The sequence below is a fragment of the Hemicordylus capensis genome, chromosome 5 (genome assembly GCF_027244095.1).
Source record: "Hemicordylus capensis ecotype Gifberg chromosome 5, rHemCap1.1.pri, whole genome shotgun sequence".
Taxonomy (NCBI): domain Eukaryota; kingdom Metazoa; phylum Chordata; class Lepidosauria; order Squamata; family Cordylidae; genus Hemicordylus; species Hemicordylus capensis.
In genome coordinates, this window is record NC_069661.1 from 211,767,722 (window position 1) to 211,789,427 (window position 21,706).

Genomic DNA, 21,706 nt, shown 5'->3' on the forward strand with positions numbered 1-21,706 from the left:
ACAGCAGCAAAATAACTATCTAATATTTTTAAAGGAGCCGAACAGAGAATATATCTAGTGAGACTATTCCACAAGCTTGGGTACCACAAATAAAGCCCTATCCCTGGTTGCTACCCATCTAAGGGAAGCAATATATTTGGATAAACTACGGCCAGAGGTTAACAGCAAAGAGAGGAGAGCTGGTCTTGTGGCTGCAAGCGTGACTTGTTCCCTTAGCTAAGCAGGGTCCACCCTGTTTGCATATGAATGGGAAGCTACATGTGAGTGCTGTAAGATATTGCCCATAGAGGATGGAGCCGCTCTAGGAAGAGCAGAAGGTTTCAAGTTCCCTCCCTGGCCTCTGCAAGATAGAGCTGAGAGAGATTCCTGCCTGCAACCTTGGCGAAGTTGCTGCCAGTCTGGGTAGACAATACTGAGCTAGATGGACCAATGGTCTGACTCAGTATATGGCAGCTTCCTATGTACCTATGTTCCTAAGAAATGAGGGAAATCTTAAAGTACATAGCCCATTAAAGGGGGCAAATAACATTTTTGTGTCATACACTCCCTCTTTCAGGTTTTTTTCTCTCTCAGTGTCAGCGATAACCAGGTATAGCTATGAGTCATCAACCTTCTCCTCCTCTCTCGCTTGTTATGTATTACCCAGGTGTTTAATTAGATTGGGGGAAAGTCTTGGACAGAAGGGTGGATTTTAAACAGTGGGATATAGAACACTGAAGCTCAAGTATATACATTGAAACGTCTGTTCTTTGTTCCAATTCCCTCTTTCTATGTTTTAATTTATGCAATAAAAAAGGTCTGGAGAGAAGTATTGTAGCAGATCCATCATGTGTATCACCGTACATTATATCAACCAATATAATGGTGATACAATATGCATGATGGATCTGCTACAATACTTCTTTATTAATACATGTATTAAAATTTATCCCATTAAATTACAAATCATGCAGGATATGTAACAGCTGTTTACCTCCCATTGCCTTTTCCTACTCCTTAGTTACATGCTTCAAAGTAACCACCTACTCCCTGGCACACTAATGGACAGATCAAGACAACTTCTATTTGTTAAATGAAACGATTCGGTTTTAATGATACACTGGAGGTCAATGTTGGTAATTTGGAGGATTTGAATGCATATTTGAACTGTAGTTTGCTTTCTACTTCTATTAGAGGAAGGACGTTCCAGGACAGTCTTAGGTTGCTTCCACAAGGCTTCCCCTTTTCTAGAATTCCCATCCTTTGTTCACTGTCCCATCCTTTGTTCACAGAATTCCCAAAGGCTGAGACTCTGCCTACATTGCCCCTTGTGGTGACTTGCTGTATTGCAGCAGCTTTCAAATCTCCAACTCCTGTGCTGGCTGTGCCCTGTGAGGGCCGTTATTGGCTTCCCTACAGATAGGAAGAATAACTACTTGCTTTTGTTGCATTTATTCTTCCTTGCTCCATTGAAGTCTGCTCAGCTGTCTGCTCAGCTTGACCTCTGGTACGTTCCTCACCTTTGGTTACTGGTTTGTCCTCTGACTCCTGACTGTCCATTTCGTTTGACCTTGGGCATTTTCCTGACCTGTGGCTACCAATTTGATCCCTGAGCCCCAACTGATTGCCTGCTTCTCCCAGTCCTGGCTTCTAGCCTTGTGCCACCTAGCAGCAGCTGCCCACAGCTTATCCCTGACATTCACTAAATCTAGATGACAAATAATTGCATTCCAGTGCTTTCTGTGTTGTCCTATGTTTTTTTCAGACCTGATTTGTGGGGATTTCATAGCAATAAAACACAATTGCAGAACCAATCTGTCTAACCTAGGCAAATAAAGCACTATTGGGGCTTTTAAGAGCCATTGTGCTTTTATTTGGGAGCTACATCCTTGTACGTTCTGCCTGGTTTATAGCTTCCCATTCAGAGCAGTTGAGGGATTACTGATGAATTACCCCTTAATTGTCAATTTTTTGTTCCCCAGGGAGGAATAGAGCCTTAATTAGTGGTTTATCTGCATGTTTTCCTTTTCTTTTTCTTGAAAGAAAAAATGAAAAAAGATAGAGGATAAAGAAAATGAAGGAATCCATTAATTTATCAGTGGGAATTTACCCTTGGGAATGGAAGCCAGTTCCCTAAGGGGCAATTCTCCAACTGCAGTGAACAGGATGCAATAAAATGGGCAGAAACTGCAAGGAGAAAATTTGTAAAAACTAAAAGTTACTGGAGACCTTGGCTGAGTGGGACTTACTTGTGAGTAAACAATATTTATTATTAAATAAATAAATAAATAATAGCATATTATTATTTCTTGTTTACACAGTCAGACAGGTGTTATTGACTGGTTTGTCAATCCAGGCATCGGGACCTTCCCAAGGACCTGGAATGGCTGAATTTTATCATCAATACTGTTGGTTATTATAGATATTGTCGCAAAATATAGGCTGTTCCCAGTAAAGCTGCTTTTTGTAATTGGCTGGTGGTGATTTCTGTGGCCCCTATGGTGTTAAGGTGCTCTTCAAGTTGTTTTGGAATTATTATTATTATTATTATTATTATTATTATTTCTTGTTTACACAGTCAGACAGGTGTTATTGACTGGTTTGTTTTATCCAGACATCAAGTCCTTCCCAAGGACCTGGGATGGCTGAATTTTATTGTCAGTTGTTATAGATATCGTCGCAGAATATAGGCTGTTCCCAGTAAAGCTGCTTTTTGTAATTGGCTGATGGTGATTTCTGTGGCCCCTGTGGTGTTGAGGTGCTCTTCAAGGTCTTTTGGAACTGCACCCAGGGCGCCAATTACCACTGGGATTATTTGGGTCTTTTTCTGCCACAGCCTTTCAATTTCAATTTGTAGATCTTTGAATTTTGTGATTTTTTCTATTTCTTTTTCTTCTATTTTGCTATCCCCTGGTATTGCTATGTCGGTTATTTTAACTTGTTTTTCTTTCTTCTCGACTACAGTTATATCTGGTGTATTGTGTGGCAGGTTTTTGTCTGTTTGTAGTCGGAAGTCCCATAATATTTTTACATCTTCATTTTCTTCAACCTTTTCAATTTTATGGTCCCACCAATGTTTGGCTACAGGTAGCTTGCATTTTTTGCAGATGTTCCAGTGTATCATCCCTGCTACTTTGTCATGCCTTTATTTGTAGTCAGTCTGTGCGATCTTTTTACAACAGCTGATTAGGTGGTCCACGGTTTCATCTGCTTCTTTACAAAGGCGGCACTTGCTGTTTGTGGTGGATTTTTCAACTTTTGCTCTTATTGCATTTGTTCTTAGTGCCTGTTCTTGTGTATTAAACCCTCTGTTTCTTTCTTCAAGTTTTCTTACATTTCTATACCAACTCATACAAAAAAGTCCCTGGGCAGTTCACAATCTAAAAACCATTAAAATGTTTAGGACATATAGAAGGATCTTGGCAATAGGGAAAGATATAGCTGTTAACAGGGGAGTATAATAAGTTCTCCAGTTTAATTTTGCTTCCAACTGATAGCTTAAAAGCAATGCCTAAGACTACATGTGATGGCAACAGATGTGTGTGTATAAACCCAGATCTAACCCAATCACACAGAAAGAAGACATGGAGCCAATTTTAAGTGTTCCTGGTGTTCTTGGGTGATAGTGGTAAGCCTTCCCCTGCCTATGGTGCCCCTGGTGGCGCAGTGGTAAAACTGCTGCCCTGTAACCAGAAGGTTACAAGTTCGATCCTGACCAGGGGCTCAAGGTTGACTCAGCCTTCCATCCTTCCGAGGTCGGTAAAATGAGTACCCAGAATGTTGGGGGCAATATGCTAAATCATTGTAAACCGCTTAGAGAGCTTCGGCTATAGAGCGGTATATAAATGTAAGTGCTATTGCTATTGCTATTGCTATGGATTACTTCCCTATAGTCTATCCTTCAACCAGAACTGAGTCTGGCTTAGAAAAAGAACCAGGGATAGGGTTGCAACAGAGTGGTGGTGGTGGGGACCCAGAGCAATAGTTAGGGACAGGGCTCCTCTCTCAAGTCCATTTTGCTCTTAAAATTGGATATGCACTCACCCACCCACCTCCCATTTCCTTCTGTTCAGAGAGATCTGCCACATGTCATTTGAGTCTATCAGATCAGTTTTCTTCCAAGATACTGCTCAATGCTGTTTCCATATCTGTTTATTTTCAAAGTAGCCATTGGGAAACCGATAGCAGACGGGCACCTCATCCGGACAGTGCTAGTCTATAAAGCAACATCAATTTTTCTCAAAACATGCCCTTGGAGTCCTCCAAAGCTCTTTCTTGCCCAGCCAGCAGCCTATTGGTCTTTCTCCTCCTGACTGCGTTCAAAAACTGCCTGTTTACTTCAGCCCTCCACCTAAGTTGGTAAGATGTGTATTGCAGCTAATAGCTACCAGCCATCAAGGTCACTAAGCAATTAGACAAGCTATACAAAAGTCTAGAGTGTCATTTGTTTACTTAATATAACACCATTCCCATTTTCTCTTGTCTAGTGTTGTTTGGTGATTTGAAACCACTTGGGCTGTATTTTTTGCCTTCACTTTTTCTATGATTTTTTTCCAGCTGGTACTTGCCATGAAGGATACACAGAAAGATCTCAAAGTTGTCTCAACAGATTTCAGAAGGAAGTTGTGATCTGACTTAAGTCTTGAGGCGGAATTCATAAATTGGCAAGAAAGGTCAGGAGATCTGGTTGGTGACCTTCACCCATGCCTTCTTTAAAAGACCTGCAATAAAAGAGAGGTTAATTTCTGAGCCCCTGTTGAGATCTGCTTATAAAACACATTGCCCACAGGCATGGAGTCTTTTAGAATTTACAAAAACAAACATCGGAGAGAGAGCTTCATAGGCAGCAGCCAGAGAGCACCCACAAATTTCGATGGGTTGCTATGGTGACAAATTTCTGCTTTGGGTATGAGAGAACTGTTCTCTGCGGAAAGCTGTTTTTGAAGAAATATAACAAACATTAACCCCAACATAGCAGTTTATGGTCCCTTTAGCTGAATATACCTCATCAGCATGGCATTTTCCCCATGAATGAGTATTGTCGAACCAAATATAACTACTCCATTTAATTGGGTAATTCTGTTAATTGAGCTTCATGCATGAACTCATGTATGGAGCTGAAATTGACAGACAAACATCTTCATGTTACACATACTGGCACTTTTAGTAGTTCTGTCATTGAGAAGATAGACTGAATATGAGGCTTGGCTGCAGATCGGAGGACGGTGATCTCAAGCTATCTAAGCCAATGTGACTGAGATCTGAACCTGGCCTCTGTTACACACAAACTTCAACTTTTAATATACTTAGCAGAGCTGGTAGGTTAATACCATGGCAGTCACTCAGCCCAAATTATATGTTCGCTAATGAAAGACTTGGGAGCAAGCCCATCCAGCCCCCAGCTTTGGGTTCACAGGTAATCATGATGGATTAAACTAGCATTTTCTTGCTCGTTTTGCAATCTGAATCCCACATGAGAAAAGCTCCACATGGAGTCCTCCCACTGAATAAATTCCACTCAATCACAAAGCCAGCACAGCTGAGGCTTCAGGCAGCTTCAGAGTCGCACAAGGCACAGCACATTGCTTGGTGACACAGGCACACTGGGCTCCATCCACGACTGGTGTAAAGTGACATATCTTTGATTGACATGTTGATCCCTCAGTTGTTCTCAAAGGGCATCTCAGGGCTGCAAAGGAATGTGCACAAGCGGAGGTGCTGCCTCTCAATGTTCTTTGGTAGTGTCTCTTTCTCCCCCTGCAGCCACACAAGAGCTCTGTACTTCTGCCTGGAGTGCAGTGTTTGCTGATGTGTGGTTACATTATACAATAAGATTGTCCGTGATTGGACTCAATGTATTATTAATTATAAGTGAGACACTGTGCCCAAAAGTCAAGATAAAAATATGATAAAGTAATTAAAATAAATGTGCAATAAAACCTATGGGATGTGAACAACTTTCAGGTTGTGACCTAAGTAAATGTCATCCTTTTATTCATTTTTGGAACGGCTCCTACCAGTAGATTAAGGGTATTTTGACACATGAAGGCTTCAAGCACTTCAATGTGAATGTTTAAAAAAAGATCTATTTAATTAATTTTAAAAAGATCTATTTTTATCTAGGTTAAAAAAAGATCTTAAAAGAACTATTTGCCAGAATGCTCATCTGCATTACAATTGCCTCTGCTTTCTCCGCTTGCATTAACAACAATCGGGGGTGCCATACCAAGAGAGGCTCAAAGGCCATATAAGCATCACTTCTGAAAATACTACAAACCTTGAGAGAGCACTTCTATAGAGTTTAGGAGGTCCAGTCTCCAAAGCAGACAATTTGGATTTTCAGAGCAGGCAACTAGCACAGGGGCTACAGAAAAGGTGACTGTACACACAGTTGAAGATGAAGCGAATGCAGTAATTTAAGTTTTAACTCTGACCACCTCTTCTCTTTGTTACATCTGGACACTGCATTGGGGCAGAAGAACTTGGATATATCTGTACATACCCTTGTGCAAGCAATGAAAAATTCAGGGCAGCTTTTACAAGTCAGTTGCATTTGAAGGAGAAACGTCTGGAACTTTGGCGTGTGTATAGGGGAGGTGACAAGGAGCTGTAAGGCCATTCCATCTGCCTGCAGAGACAAGAAGCTGCAAGGCTATCCCATCTGCCTGCAGGGACTTACCAACTGGTCCCTTTGCCTCCAGTGGAGCTTCCAGCCCAGATGGGGAGCAGCCTGCTTGTCTGCTGCCAAGTTCTAGCTGGCTGGTTGCCAGCCCCCAGACTGTTGAGGAGAACCACCTGCTGCTTGTTCTGGGAGCTACACGTGAGAGGTGTGGCTTTCAGGGCTTGTTGGCTTAAAAGCAGGGAGGCTTGCCAAAGGCGTAGCCATCGGCATAGCCATTGGGCCATCTGTAGGCAGCCGCCAAAGCCGGCCGCCAAAGGGGGCCAGTCTTTGGGGCTGGGCCTTCGAGGGTGGGACTGAGGGCTGGGGGGTTGGGTTGTGCCAGACCTTTTTCAAATATGTGTTTGGGCTCTCTTGAGGGTGGTGGTGCTGGGAGTGTGCCCAGCGTTTCTGGGGCAGCTATTACTGTAGTGGTGGGGAATAGAAGAATTGGTAATGGCAGAGCAGCTGGCCATTACAGGGGAAGGGAAATTAGTAATTTAGTAACTGTTTCCACTTCCAACCGCTCTGTCAACTCTCAGGCCTTAGGGGAGCAGCCCCAACGACCCACAGAGTCTGGCCTTGCTCATCTGTAATGCCAGGTCAGTTCAGAATAAGACCGAAATTGTCCACAATTTGATAGTGGATGAGGGAGCTGACCTGGTATGTATAACCAAGACCTGGTCGGGGGAGGTGAGTAGTCCTGTGTGGGCTCAGCTTCTCCCACCAGTTTATTCTGTCGTGGAGCAGGCTAGAGGATGTGGGCAGGGTGGGTGGAGTGGCTGTGGTCCATAAGAATACAATTTCCCTTACCAGGGCACCTGTGAGACAGCTGACTTATATCGAGTGCATATTTTTGTGGCTGGGAACTAGGGATAGATTAGGGATTCTGTTGCTGTACCGTCCACCTCGCTGTCCAGCTGACTCCCTAACTGAGCTGATGGAGCTGGTTGTGAAGTTGGTGTTGGAGTCTCCTAGACTTTTAGTGCTGGAGGACTTCAATATCCACTTTGGGACTGGCTTGTCTGGTGTGGCTCAGGAGTTCATAGCGGCCATGACAACTATGGGCCTATCCCAATTAGTTTCTGAACCAACTCATGTTGCTGGCCACACACTTGATTTGGTCTTTTGTTTGGATCAGGGGGGTGTTCCATGGGTGGGGGATCCGGTGGTTTCCCCATTGTCATGGACGGACCACTACCTGGTTAAGGTTGGTCTCACAGCCGCAATCCACCCCTGCAGGGGTGGTGGACCTATTTGGATGGTCTGTCCAAAAAGGCTGCTGGACCCAATGGGATTTCAAAAGGCCTTGGAGGATTTTGACGTTGGTGCAGCCGGTGATTTTGTCAATGCGCTGGTGGGAACCTGGAACAGGGAACTCATCAGGGCAGTAGACATGATTGCTCCTAAGCGTCCCTTCCGACCTGCTTCAAAAATGGCCCCTTGGTATACTGAGGAGTTGCGGGGGTTGAAGCAGTTGGGTAGGCGACTAGAGCACAAGTGGAGGAGAACTCGGTTCAAATCTGACAGGATGCAGCATGTGACCCATTTGAAGAGTTACACGGTCGCGGTGCATGCAGCAAAAAAGAGCTTTTGGTCTGCGCGCATTGCGGCTGCAGGTTCCGCTCAGCGGAGCTATCCTGGGTTGTGAGGAGTTTGATTTCTGCTCCTTCTACTTCAAATCAGTCCCCGGGGTCGTTCTGCTGTGATGCCTTTAATGGGTTTTTTGCAAACAAGATCTCCTGTATTCGGGCCGACTTGGACTCCACTGTTTTTGCAGGATCTATGGAGGAGGTGTCCAGCAATCCCTCTTGCAGTATTAGATTGGATCAGTTTCAATCTGTGACTCCGGAGGATGTGGATAAGCTGCTTGGGGCGGTGAGGCCTACCACCTGTTCTCTGGATCCTTGCCCGACTTGGCTGCTTCTATCTAGCAGGGAGATTTTTCGAGATGGACTAGTTAATATCATAAACGCATCACTGAGGGAGGGTAGGGTGCCCCCTTGTTTGAAAGAGGCATTAATTAGACCACTCCTAAAGAAAACTTCTCTGGATCCCTTAGTGATGGACAGTTACAGGCCAGTCGCCAATCTCCCTTGGTTGGGCAAGGTGATTGAGAGGGTAGTGGCTGACCAGCTCCAGGCAGTCTTGGAGGAAACTGATTATCCAGATCCATTTCAAACTGGCTTTAGTGCTGGCTATGGGGTTGAGACAGCCTTGATCGGGCTGATGGATGACCTTTACCAGGGAATCGACAGAGGGAGTGTGACTCTGCTGGTTCTTCTGGATCTCTCGGCGGCGTTCAGTACCATCAACCATGGTATCCTTCTAGATCGCCTGGGGGAGTTGGGGATAGGGGGTACTGCTTTGCAGTGGTTCCGCTCCTAACTCTTGAGTGGTAGATTCCAGATGGTGGAGCTTGGTGACAGTTGCTCCTCAAAACGGGAGCTGCTATATGGAGTCCCCCAGGGCTCCATTCTGTCACCAATGCTTTTTAATATCTACATGAAACCACTGGGTGAGGTCATCAGGAGATTTGGTGCTGGGTGTTATCAGTATGCTGATGACACCCAAATCTACTTCTCCTTTTCATCTTCAGGAAATGGCACTCATTCTCTAAATGCCTGCCTACAGGCAGTAATGGGCTGGATGAGAGATAACAAATTGGAGCTGAATCCAACCAAGACGGAGGTGCTCATTGTGGGGGCTCAGAATCTGAGGGGTGAGTTAGATCTCCCTGTGTGGGATGGGGTTACACTCCCCCCAAAAGGAGCAGGTGTGCAGCTTGGGGGTATTCCTGGACCCAGGCCTCACCCTGGTATCTCAGCTGGAGGGCATGGCCAGGAGTGCTTTCTATCAGCTTCGGCTGATTTGACAGCTGCACCCATTCCTTGGAGAGGATGACCTCAAAACAGTGGTGCATCAGCTGGTAACCTCCCAGCTCGACTACTGCAATGCGCTCTACGTGGGGCTGCCTTTGTACATAGTCCGGAAACTTCAGTTAGTTCAGAATGCAGCATCCAGGTTGGTCTCTGGGGCAACCCGGAGAGACCATATTATGCCTGTTTTGAAACAGCTACACTGGCTGCCAATATGTTTCTGGGCAAAATACAAAGTGCTGGTTATTACCTTTAAAGCCCTGAATGGCTTAGGTCCGAGTTATCTAAGAGAGCGCCTTCTTTTACATGATCCCCACCACACCTTAAGATCATCTGAGGAGGTCCGTCTCCAGTTGCCATCAGTTCGTCTGGTGGCAACGCAGAGGCAGGCCTTCTTTGTAGCTGCTCCTGGGCTGTGGAATGCACTCCCGGCAGAAATTCGTAATTTGAGATCATTGTTGTCCTTCAGGAGAGCCCTTAAAACCTACCTATTTGGCCTGGCCTTCCAGGGTTTTTAAATGATTAACTGTTTTAAATTGTTTTAAATTGTTGCCCTGATTTTCAGGGCTTTTAGCTGTGTTATTGGTTTTATTGTGTTTTAATAGTTTGATTTTAATTGTTAATTTGTTTTAATTGTTTTTATCATGCTGTGAACCGCCCTGAGCCATTTTGGAAGGGCAGTATATAAATCTAATAAATAAATAAATAAGTGTGTATGTGTGTAATAATCTGTCCATATACGCATTTAAGTTAAGCAAGCATTGCAGTGATGCAAGAGTAAAACACACCAAGTGCCCAAGCAGTATCACTCACTACCACCAAATCCAGCCATCTCTTCATTTCATAAAATCCAAATTGATTTGCAAAAAATGCATCTAGCAACACTCCACACCAGGCAAACTGGTTTCTGCACCCACTCCTTGTGAGTGAAGTTTCCAGGTGCACTCCTAATAACTTGAGAGAAGATACTGGATTCAACGACTCTGCCCACTGCTAACATCCATTTGAGGATAGCATGCAGGAAAAGGCCCTGAGGGTAGAGCTGTGTCTAGAAGAGACCAAGTATGATATAATGTTTAGACTAGAGCAGGGTTTCTCAACGTGTGGGTCCCCAGATGTTATTGGACTTCAACTCCCATAATCCCCAGCCCCAGTGGCCTTTGGTTGGGAATTATGGGAGTTGAAGTCTAATTACATCTGGGGACCCACACGTTGAGAAACCCTGGACTAGAGTATTGAATTATGACTGTCAAGAACTGGGTTCAAACACCTGCTCTGCCATGAAGCTCACTAGTGACCTTGGGCCAATCACCATCCTTTGGCCTTACTTACTTTCTCAGGGCTGTTGCAGGGATGAAAGAGTATATCCCATTCCCTGAGCTCCTTGGAGGAAAACAGAATACAAATGTGAGTAATAATCAAAGTATAATAATTCTGCTACACAGTATCTGGTGAGAACTACACAGTGGTTATATAAGCAATTTCCCCCCTTCAGCCTCCCTCAAGTAGAAATAATGCATGCTATTTAACTCTTGATAGAAGCATTAATTGGCATATAAAAAGCAACCATTCCATAGTAGTTTTAAAAGTTGTTGTGACAATTAATGATGCAATGTTTACTGATTAAGCAATGGTCCAAAGCACATAACTCCTAAAATTTATTTGTTTGACTGATTGATATCCCATTCTATCCCATAGTCTCAGAGCAACTTAAACATCCTATCCCCAAGGGCCTCACCCCCACACACAAAAACACAGTTCACATACCCATGACAGAATACAAAAAATACACATCACAAAAGCTCAGGTCTTGAAGCAAAAACAAAATCATCCCTCAGTTGCCTACAATATGTCTAGTCAGTGGGCCAATAGCAGCCAAGCAGATTTCAAGTGAAGTCACAATTATCAAAAACTTTTCTTCACTTTTGACAAGTAGCTGAATTACAATCAAATTTGTAATAATCCCTTCATGTTTCATTATGTAATGTCTTTCTGCTGGCAATGTTTTATCTGATCGTTTGTGTAGACCCAAGTGATTTTATTTAATCAAGCTTGATGACATCACCAATGTCATATGCAATTAAATAACATTGAAAGACTTGACTGAAGAACAAGGTAGGTTGTTTAATTTAATCATCATCATCATCATCATCATCATCATCATCATCATCATATTGCACAAATGCAATAAGAGCAAAAGTAGAAAAATCAACAACAAACAGCAAGTGCCACCTTTGTAAAGAAACAGATGAAACCGTGGGACACCTAATCAGCTATTGTAAAAAGATAGCACAGACTGACTACAAACAAAGGCATGACAAGGTAGCAGGGATGATACACTAGAACATCTGCAAAAAATACAAACTACCTGTAGCCAAAAATTGGTGGGACCATAAAACTGAAAAAGTTGTAGAAAACGAAGATGTAAAAATATTATGGGACTTCCGACTACAAACAGACAAACATCTGCCACACAATACACCAGATAGAACTGTAGTCGAGAAGAAAGAAAAACAAGTTAAAATAATCTACATAGCAATACCAGGGGATAGCAGAATAGAAGAAAAAGAAATAGGAAAAATCACCAAATACAAAGATCTACAAATTGAAATTGAAAGGCTGTGGCAGAAAAAGACCCAAATAATCCCAGTGGTAATTGGCGCCCTGGGTGCAGTTCCAAAAGACCTTGAAGAGCACCTCAACACCATAGGGGCCACAGAAATCACCATCAGCCAATTACAAAAAGCAACTTTACTGGGAACAGCCTATATTCTGGGACGATATCTATAACAACAGCAACAACATTGACAATAAAATTCAGCCATCCCAGGTCCTTGGGAAAGACTCGATGTCTGGATAAAACAAACCAGTCAATAATACCTGTCTGACTGTGTAAACAACAACAATAATAAATATCATCCCATGTGCTATGGAGTATGTTATTGTCCTATGGACCCATATTGATATCTCCTTATTGCAAGGTAAACCAATGTCATATAATGTATGAACAAAAAGGACTGAAAATGTGCATTGTGATGAGAACTGCTGTGATGGTTGGCAGCAACTCCAGTCCTGTCAATCACCTTTTAAGGCCCAAGGAAACACCCTCCAGGTGGGATTCCTAAGGGAGGAGCTTTAGAATGAAGCAGAGAGCGGCAGTTAAATGGTCTTACTGTAAGCTCAGAGGGTTAGATAGGGCTTAGAGAAGGCAGGAGACAGGGACAGACATGGCCAGAGAAAGGATCTCTAGAGAGATAGGGTCTATTCTGGGATTGGTAGGATTCCAGGGAGGGACTGGGTAGGCCAGGATCTGTGTTTATACGTGATAGGCAATCCAACTGTGGTAACTTCTATCAGATCATTCTCTATCTGTCCATGTACATTGTGTACAATGTCTGCCACGTACACTGTGTATAACTGGTGAAGTCTGTGTGTTACAAATCTTACATCATGCCATATATACACTGTACCAAGCCTTATTATTGTTGTTATAGAAACCAATAATGTAATGGTTACATTCTTACATCCCGGTGGTGGTGGGGAATAGAAGAAGTAATGTTGGCAGGTCAGTGGGCCGTTCCAGGGGAAGGGTAGTCAGAAATTTAATAGCGGTCTCCCCTTCTGACTGTCCTGTCAGCTCTTTGACCTCGGGGAGCACTGCCAACAACCCACATAGCTTTCCCCTGCTCCTCTGTAATGCCAGGTCAGTCCAAAATAAATCTGAACTCATCCATGATTTGATCATGGATGAAGGGGCCGACCTGGTATGTATTACCGAGACTTGGTTGGGGGAGGCTGGTGGTCCAGTTTGGTCCCAGCTTCTCCCTCCAGGATATTCTGTAGAGGAGCAGGTGAGGGGACGTGGGCAGGGAGGTGGGGTGGCTGTGGTCTATAAGGATAACATCTCCCTTACCAGGGTCCCTGTCAGGGTATCGGACCATATTGAATGTGTGTACTTGAGTTTGGGGACCAGGGATAGATTGGGACTTCTGTTGGTGTACCAATCGCCCCGCTGCCCAGCAGAATCCCTTACTGCGCTCACGGACTTGGCCACAGAACTCGTGTTGGAGTCGCCCAGACTCTTGGTGCTGGAGGACTTCAATGTTCATTTTGGGACCAATCTGTCCGGGGCAGCTCAGGAGTTCATAGCGGCCATTGTTGGAAGTTAAAGGACTTTGTGCTGTCTCTTTGCTTCAGACAGTGGAGGACAGATTAGTAAGTCAGAGGGCTAGAGAGTCAAGACATTGGTCATCCCTTCTCCACTGTTCTGATGCTATCCCTTTGAAATGTAGATTGCTACTCTTAGGGATTCAACGTCCTCCTTCCTCTCTCTCTTCCTACCTGGCCTTCTACCTTGCAACATGGCAAGCCTCTCTCCCTGCACCATATGTGCAGAGAGGATGCAGAATCCATCTGCATCCAGCTAGATAGATAGATTAGAGATCCTAACTCCTCACTTTCCTATCTAGAATGGAGTTCCTTAATAAATGCCTTTTATATTGATTAGAAACTATGAATTGGCTCCAAGTTACTTTACTCTCAGCACACACGCATGCTTAACTAGTCCGCTATGTTGTGCCTCTGTGCACTCTGCTATAATGAGAAAGGGATTCTCTCACCACAGAGAACTCGCGTTGGAGTCTCCCAGACTCTTGGTGCTGGAGGACTTCAATGTTCATTTTGGGACCAATCTGTCCGGGGCAGCTCAGGAGTTCATAGCGGCCATGACAACTATGGGCCTATCCCAAGTGGTCTCTGGACCGACGCATATTGCAGGTCACACACTTGATTTGGTATTTTACTCTGATCAGGGTGGTGTTCCATGGGTGGGGACTCCTGTGATTTCCCCATTGTCATGGATGGATCACCATCTGGTTAAGGTTGGACTTACAACCACTTCCCACCTTCGCAGGGGTGAGGGGCCCATTAGAATGGTCCGCCCAAAGAGGTTATTGGATCCATTAAGATTCCAAGAAGCCTTGGAGGGATTTAATGTTAGCTTTGCTGGTGATCCTGTTAATGCCCTGGGTAAGAATTAGAACAACTTGCTCACCAGGGCAGTAGACACGATTGCTTCCAAGAGTCCCCTCCGACCTGCTTCAAAATTGGCCCCTTGGTATACGGAAGATCTATGGGGGCTGAAACGGCAAGGTAGGTGACTGGAGCGCAAATGGAGGAAGACTCGACTCAGATCTGACAGATTGCAACATAGAGCACATCTGAAGATCTATGCTCAGGCAATACGTGCGGCAAAGAGGCCTGTTCTTTTCTGCACATATTGCCTCTGCGAATTCACGTCCAGCGGAGTTGTTCAGGGTTGTGAAGGGATTAGTATCTGCTCCCCCTCCCTTGAACCAGAATTTGGAGTCATCAATTACCCGCTGTGATGTGTTCAAAGAGTTTTTCGCAGATAAAATCTTTCGGATTCAAGCCGGCCTAGATAGAGACTCCACAATTAATTTGATGTCTGAGCTGGAGGTGCCCAGCGACTCCTCTTATGTGATTCGACTGGATCGGTTTCAGTTTGTGACTCCTAAGGATGTGGACAAGCTGCTTGGAGTGGTGAGGCCTACCACTTGTTCTCTTGACCCTTGTCCAACATGGCTTGTTCGATCTAGCAGGGAGGTTGTTGTAAACAGCCTGGTGGAAATAAAAAATGCTTCTCTGAGGGAGGGCAGGATGCCTCCTTGTCTTAAGGAGGCAATCATTAGACCTCTTCTAAAGAAGCCTGTGTTAGATCCCTCAGAGTTGAGCAATTATAGGCCTGTTTCCAACCTCCCATGGCTGGGCAAGGTAATTGAGAGGGTGGTGGCCTCTCAGCTCCAGGCGGTCTTGGAGGAAACTGATTATCTAGACACATCTCAAACTGGTTTTCGGGCGGGCTATGGGGTGGAGACTGCCTTGGTCAGCTTGATGGATGATCTCCAACTGGCAATTGACAGAGGAAGTGTGACTCTGTGGGTCCTTTTGGATCTCTCAGCGGCTTTCGATACTATTGACCATAGTATCCTTCTGGAACGTCTGAGTGTGTGTGTGTGTGGGGGGGGGGGGCGGAGGCACTGTTTTACAGTGGCTCCGCTCCTACTACTCGGATAGATTCCAGATGCTATAGATTGGAGACTGTTGCTCTTCAAAATCTAAGCTTAAGTATGGTGTCCCTCAAGGCTCTGTACTTCTCCAATGCTTTTTAACATCTACATGAAACCACTGGGAGAGATCATCAGGGGATTTGGAGCTGGGTGTTACCAGTACGCTGATGACACCCAGATCTAATTCTCCATGTCAGCTTCTTCAGGAGATGGCAATTCCTCCCTAAATGCCTGCCTGGAAGCAGTAATGGGCTGGATGAGGGAGAATAAACTGAAGCTGAATCCAGATAATACAGAGGTACTTATTGTGCGGGGTCAGAACTCTAGAGATGATTTTGATCTGCCTGTTCTAAATGGGGTCACACTTCCCCAAAAGGAACAGGTTCACAGTCTGGGAGTACTTCTGGATTCACACCTCTCCTTGGTTTCTCAGGTTGAGGCGGTGGCCAGGGGTGCTTTCTATCAGCTCCGGCTGATACGCCAGCTGCACCCATTTCTCGAGATCAATGACCTCAAAACTGTGGTACATCTGCTGGTAACCTCCAGACTTGACTTTTGTAATGTGCTCTACGTGGGGCTGCCTTTGTATGTAGTCCGGAAACTTCAGTTGGTTCAGAAAGCGGCAGCCAGGTTGGTTTCTGGGTCATCTCAGAGAGACCATGTTACTCCTTTACTGATGGAGTTACACTGGCTGCCAATAGGTTTCTGGACAAAATACAAAGTGCTAGTTACAAAGCCCTAAACGGCTTAGGCCCTGGGTACCTAAGAGAGCGTCTTCTTCGTTATGAGCCCCACCACCCATTGAGGTCATCTGAGGAGGTCCGTCTCCAGTTACTGCCAACTCGTTTGGTGGCTGCACAGAGACAGGCCTTTCTTGGTCGCTGCCCCGATATTGTGGAATGCGCTCCCTGCTGAGATACGATCCTCCCCATCTCTGACAATTTTCAAAAAACACCTGAAAACCCTTCTTTTCACCCAAGCTTTCTCAGCTTCCTAAATTGTGGGGGTTTTAATTTCTGGTTTATTTTAAAATTCAAAACCTGAAGGGTTTTTAATCACTTAATTGTTTAATTGTTGTTTTAAAATGTTTTTAAATTGTTAATTGCTATGTTGTTTTTTAATTTGTTTTAGCTCTTTACTGTTTTAGTGGTGTGTTTTAATTGTAAACCGCCCTGAGCCATTTTGGAAGGGCGGTGTACAAATCAAAAATAAATAATACATTAACAAATACAAAACAGCCATTATCAGGGAGAGGTCTTTGAGAGAGAAAAAAATATGCTGTGTCCAAGGCCAACGGGGTGGGGGGGATCCGGTACAAATTACTGGGTCCCCAGCGGTCCAGAAGGGGGCCTGGGGCCTGACTATGTTGCATATGTTTTTGTCTTGCCTCCTGCCACCACTCCCCGCCCGCCCCATCGCCACCATGAAGCCGAACCGCAGATCTTTAAATAATTCTAGCTGCCATGTGTGTGGCCAGTGGGTGGGCGGGTGAGCTGAGCACTACCACCCCGTGGCGGCGGTGGCAGGCAGAGTGGGAGCAGCCGCTGAGCCTGACTGTCCAGCCCAGCGGCCTTGAGCACTGCGAGGCACTCTAGCGCACCTGCGTAGTTTGAATCGAGTGTTGACACTCGATTCAAACTGTGCAGGCGTGCTGGAGCACCTCACAGTGCTCAAGGGCCACTGGGCCAGACGGTCAGGTTCAGTGGCCTCTCCCACTCCGCCCACCGCCCCCACCACAGGGGGGTGCTCGGCTCACCCCCCACTGCCTGGCCGCACACATGGTGGGTAGAATTAATTTAAAGATCGGCGGTTCGGCCTTGTGGTGGCAGCGGCAGGGGGGCTTCACGGTGGAGGTGGCCTTGCAGCGGCAGAGGACCTCGCAACGGGGTGTCCAATTTTTTTTTTCACTTGGGCTCAAACCCGCTCTCGGTGGCCCTGGCTGTTTCAGACGCAAAGGGGCAGCTCACAGACAGGGTAATAAGACAAACCACCAAGCAGGGGTATATTTCTATCATCAACATAACTGTGGAGGAGGTGGAAGAGTTCAACGATGGCCCACATCATTTCAGACATTCATGTTTAGGGGCGTAGCTTGTCCCATCCCAAAGGCTTGGGATGAATAATGTGTCATACATTGTACAGAATAAAGTTTCATGCTAAGACAAAACAAAACAAAAACACAGTTTTCTGCCATTAACCCTAAATAACAAAACTCAGTCGAAGCAGACAGTTCTTACACTTCCAAACCAAAAAAAGTTTAAGCTTCTTGGGGTAATGGCCGCCCACTCTGTGTCTTTAATTGGAGAAATCCCTGCTCCTTCAGCACAGGGGTGAAAGCAGGTATATGCTACAAGCTGGGTGAGTCCATTGTTTGTGTAGGGGGAGTGGGAGCTTGAAGAATTCAGGGCGAAATTGGACGTTTCTATTTTTGCAGAGAGCTATGGCTGCTGCACTGTCCATGATTTAGCCAGGTCAATTTATTACTGACTGGAGGTTTCTTGCAGAGTTGTCGTTTCTCTTCAAGGAAAAAGGGGTGGGTGGGGACAGTCTGGTGAAATGCAGCCATTACAATTTACATGGACGTGATTCATTTAAATTATGGTTGCTACTCTTCTTGGGAGAGGAAATCTATTTTGGTCAATGCTCATCTGCATAGGTAACTTGATCTATGGGGGGAAACCTAGCTGGAAATTAACACTGCAGCTAATATAGCAACTCTTCGTATGCATAGAAGTATTTGCTCTTGATTTCCCAATTGAGCAGAAGTTGTGCTAAATGTATACAACACCTCTGCCAGTTCTTTAGTTCTATGAAATGCTCTTCCCCCCCCTTTACACATGCAAACACACCCACACCACCCCAATAATGATAAAGAAAAGAACTTTGCTTTGGAGTATATGAAAAGTGCTTTTCCTTTAAGTTACTACAACGATCCAGCAATTGTGGGGGTGGCAGGTGAGTGAGCTACTTCTTTGGGGGACAGCTCCCCACTCCCCACCCCCTGGCACTGCCAACGTCTAAAGGATTACAACAAACATTTTTGGCAACGCTTTTGTGCTTTAATAGCTATATGGCAGACAAACATCCAATCCATGACACTGGAAAAACTGAATGTTTTCAGTCTAGTGCTACCCATGATCCAGTCCTTTTTCAGCCAGTATTATTATCACTTCAAATAATTTCAGGTCAAGTAATTTCAGGTTCATGTTGTTGTTGTGATGCTAAGCTAAACGTTTTTATTATACTTAAATGTGAAGTGAAAGAAAGTAAAAATCCCATTTTGTAAATAGAATTCTAAGACACACTTCTTTCCTTCCATATTTATGGAATGGACTGTTTTCAGGACTGCTTTCTGTAGTGGCACATAATAATGCACATGTGCACACACTGCCTTGATACTGCTACCCAGAACAAAACTCTTTCTGCACACAGATGGACAAAAATTAGAGGGAACATTGGATGACACCCACATCTATTTCTCCATATCAACCTCATCAGGAAATGGCATAATTTCCCTAAATGTGGTGGCCTCCCAGCTCCAGACAGTCTTGGAGGAAACTGATTATCTAGACCCATTGCAGACTGGCTTCCGGCAGAGGCGTAACTGGGGAAAACGGCGCCCAGGGCAAACTCTGCCTCTGAAATTGCGCACACACACCCATCCTAACCCTATACCTGCGCCCTGGCTGGCGGGCGGCCCGACGGAGTCGTCGTGTGCCCCCTGGGATGGCTTGTGGGGAGTGAGCGTGGCGGTGGCGGGCGGCGGCGGATCGCTGAGTACAGAGCGATGCCGAGGCCTGCCATCTGGCCCGGCGTCGCTCGCTTCCCAACTGCAGGCCTCGGCGTCGCTCTGTACTCGGCGATCCGCCGCAGCCCGCCACCGCCTCGCAGTTGGGAAGCGAGCAACGCCGGGCCAGATGGCAGGCCTCGGTGTTGCTCTGTACTCGGTGATCCGCCACCGCCCGCCACTGCCACACTGCGCGCTCATTCCCCACAAGCCATCCCAGGGGGCACATGACGACTCCGTCGGGCTGCCCGCTGGCCAGGGCACAGGTAGCAGCGGCGCCGCGAGCTGGCGGGCGTGCGGCTGTAAAAATTTTTTTTTTTCAGGGATCGGAGGGGTCATGGCACTTTTTGGCGCCCCCCATGTGACCCACCAAAGTGGCGCCCAGGGCACGTGCCCTGCCTGCCCTCCCATAGTTATGTGTCTGGCTTCCAGGCTGGCTATGGGGTGGAGACTGCCTTGGTCAGCTTGATGGATGATCTCCAACTGGCAATTGACAGAGGAAGTGTGACTCTCTTGGTCCTTTTGGATCTCTCGGTGGCTTTCGATACTATTGACCATAGTATCTTTCTGAAGCATCTGAGGGGGTTGGGAGTGAGAGGTACTGCTCTGCAGTGGTTCTGCTCCTACCTCTCGGGCAGGTTCCAGATGGCATCACAACAACCTACCCATGGGTAACAGTGAGGTGTTTCGAGCTTCCCCATTGTTCCGCATGGTCAAAACACTTGAAATATTTCAAGTTGTTTCATCCAAACAGCTGGCTTGACTGCTGTTTCCAATGAAACGTTTTGAGCTTGAAACAGAATGCAAAATCTGTTTTGTGCACATACTTATAGCATGGGCCTCCTGAAATGAAGGTGAAAAAAGAGCATTGCTGAATAGCATAGCCAAGTTGGTATTTCCAACTTGGAGGAGGAGGAGGAGGAGGAGGAGGAGGAGGAGGAGGAGGAGATTAACTTTGCAGTTCTGACACTGCATTTCTAAAAAGCTGATTGTCAGTAAAGAAACACTTCTTTGAAAACAGGGATTCTCCATCCAGTTAGAATTGAATGTATGTGCCAGTGCCAGAGGTGTACAATGGAAAAATGCAAAGCCACCAAGGACATAAGGTATATATGTTATTTTTAACTTTTCATAATGGTACAAACATGTACAACTTAAGTTGCTGGACAGTAATGACATTACAGACAATGACACTAATTGATTTATCGGGGGGAAGCAAATTCAGAATGAACTGAACTTAAAGGTCAAGGCATACAGATATTTTCTCTACTCCACTGCCTGTTGTCCCAGCTGTAAAAAGTGATCTCCCAATTCTCACTGTTAATTGGAAAAGTCCAAGTTCAGTTATACAGTGAAAAGTGATCTAGTAGAATCTCTTCCTGCTCACCAAGCAAAGAAACACCTCTCAAAGTTGTGATTCTCTTTATATTTAGCAGAAGGAAGCAACCGGCCCTATTCAGGGAAAGCCAAAGTGCTTTCCCAGACAGCAGACTCTACCACGGGTTATCTGCAAGGCTTTATTGTGAGTCTGAAGTTGTCAGGAAAAAAAACTTTGCAAAAAGTGGATTTTTTTAACCCTGGGTATAAATCGGGCTACACTTTAACATGTGATGAAGAACCTGAATTGTGTATGAAGTGCTCCCGGATAGCTCACAGGGATTTTGAACACACACATCCATTTTAGAGGAGATGCAAACTAAAAGCCCGGTATGAAAAACTTCCAGCACAGCATTCTTCCAGTGGTGGTTGCTGGTTTAAGAGCATAAGAACATAAGAACAGCCCTGTTGGATCAGACCCAAGACCCATTTAGTCTTAACATCCTGTTTCATACAATGGCCCACCAGATGCTGCTGCCAGCCACAGGAAGGAGTTGAGGGCATGCCCTCCCTCCTGCAGTTACTCCTCTGAAACTGGTACTCAGAGGCATCCTGCCTTTGAGGCTGGAGGTGGCCTATATCCCTCCGACTAGTAGCCGATGATAGACCTCTCCTCCATGTAGTTATCCAAACTTCTCTTAAAGCCATCCAGGTTGTTGGCTGTCAACACATCTTGTGGAAGAGAATTCCACAAGTAGATTATGCGTTGTGTGAAAAAGTACTAAAGTACTTCCATTTGTTGGTCCTAGATTTCCCGGAAATCAATTTCATGGGATGACCCCTAGTTCTAGTGTTATGGGAGAGGGAGAAGAATTTCTCTCTATCCACTTTCTCCACTCCATGCATGACCTCTATCATGTCTCCCCACAGTCATCTGTTTTCTAAACTAAATAGCCTCAGGTGTTGTAGCCTTGCCTCATAAGAAAGGTGCTCTAGG

The 21,706-nt window shown here is 45.4% G+C and overlaps 1 long non-coding RNA gene across 1 annotated transcript in view; it reads right to left on the reverse strand.

Moving 5' to 3' along the window:
* Window positions 1-921: 921 nt before the first annotated feature.
* The window catches only part of LOC128326774 (uncharacterized), a 34,156-nt gene continuing 13,371 nt past the window's right edge, over window positions 922-21,706 (reverse strand). Inside the window, exons 2-3 of the long non-coding RNA XR_008308258.1 lie at window positions 10,849-10,899; window positions 922-4,700 (exon numbers count right to left, since the gene is read on the reverse strand). This is a non-coding gene — a long non-coding RNA (uncharacterized LOC128326774). The remainder of the gene's footprint in view (window positions 4,701-10,848; window positions 10,900-21,706) is intronic.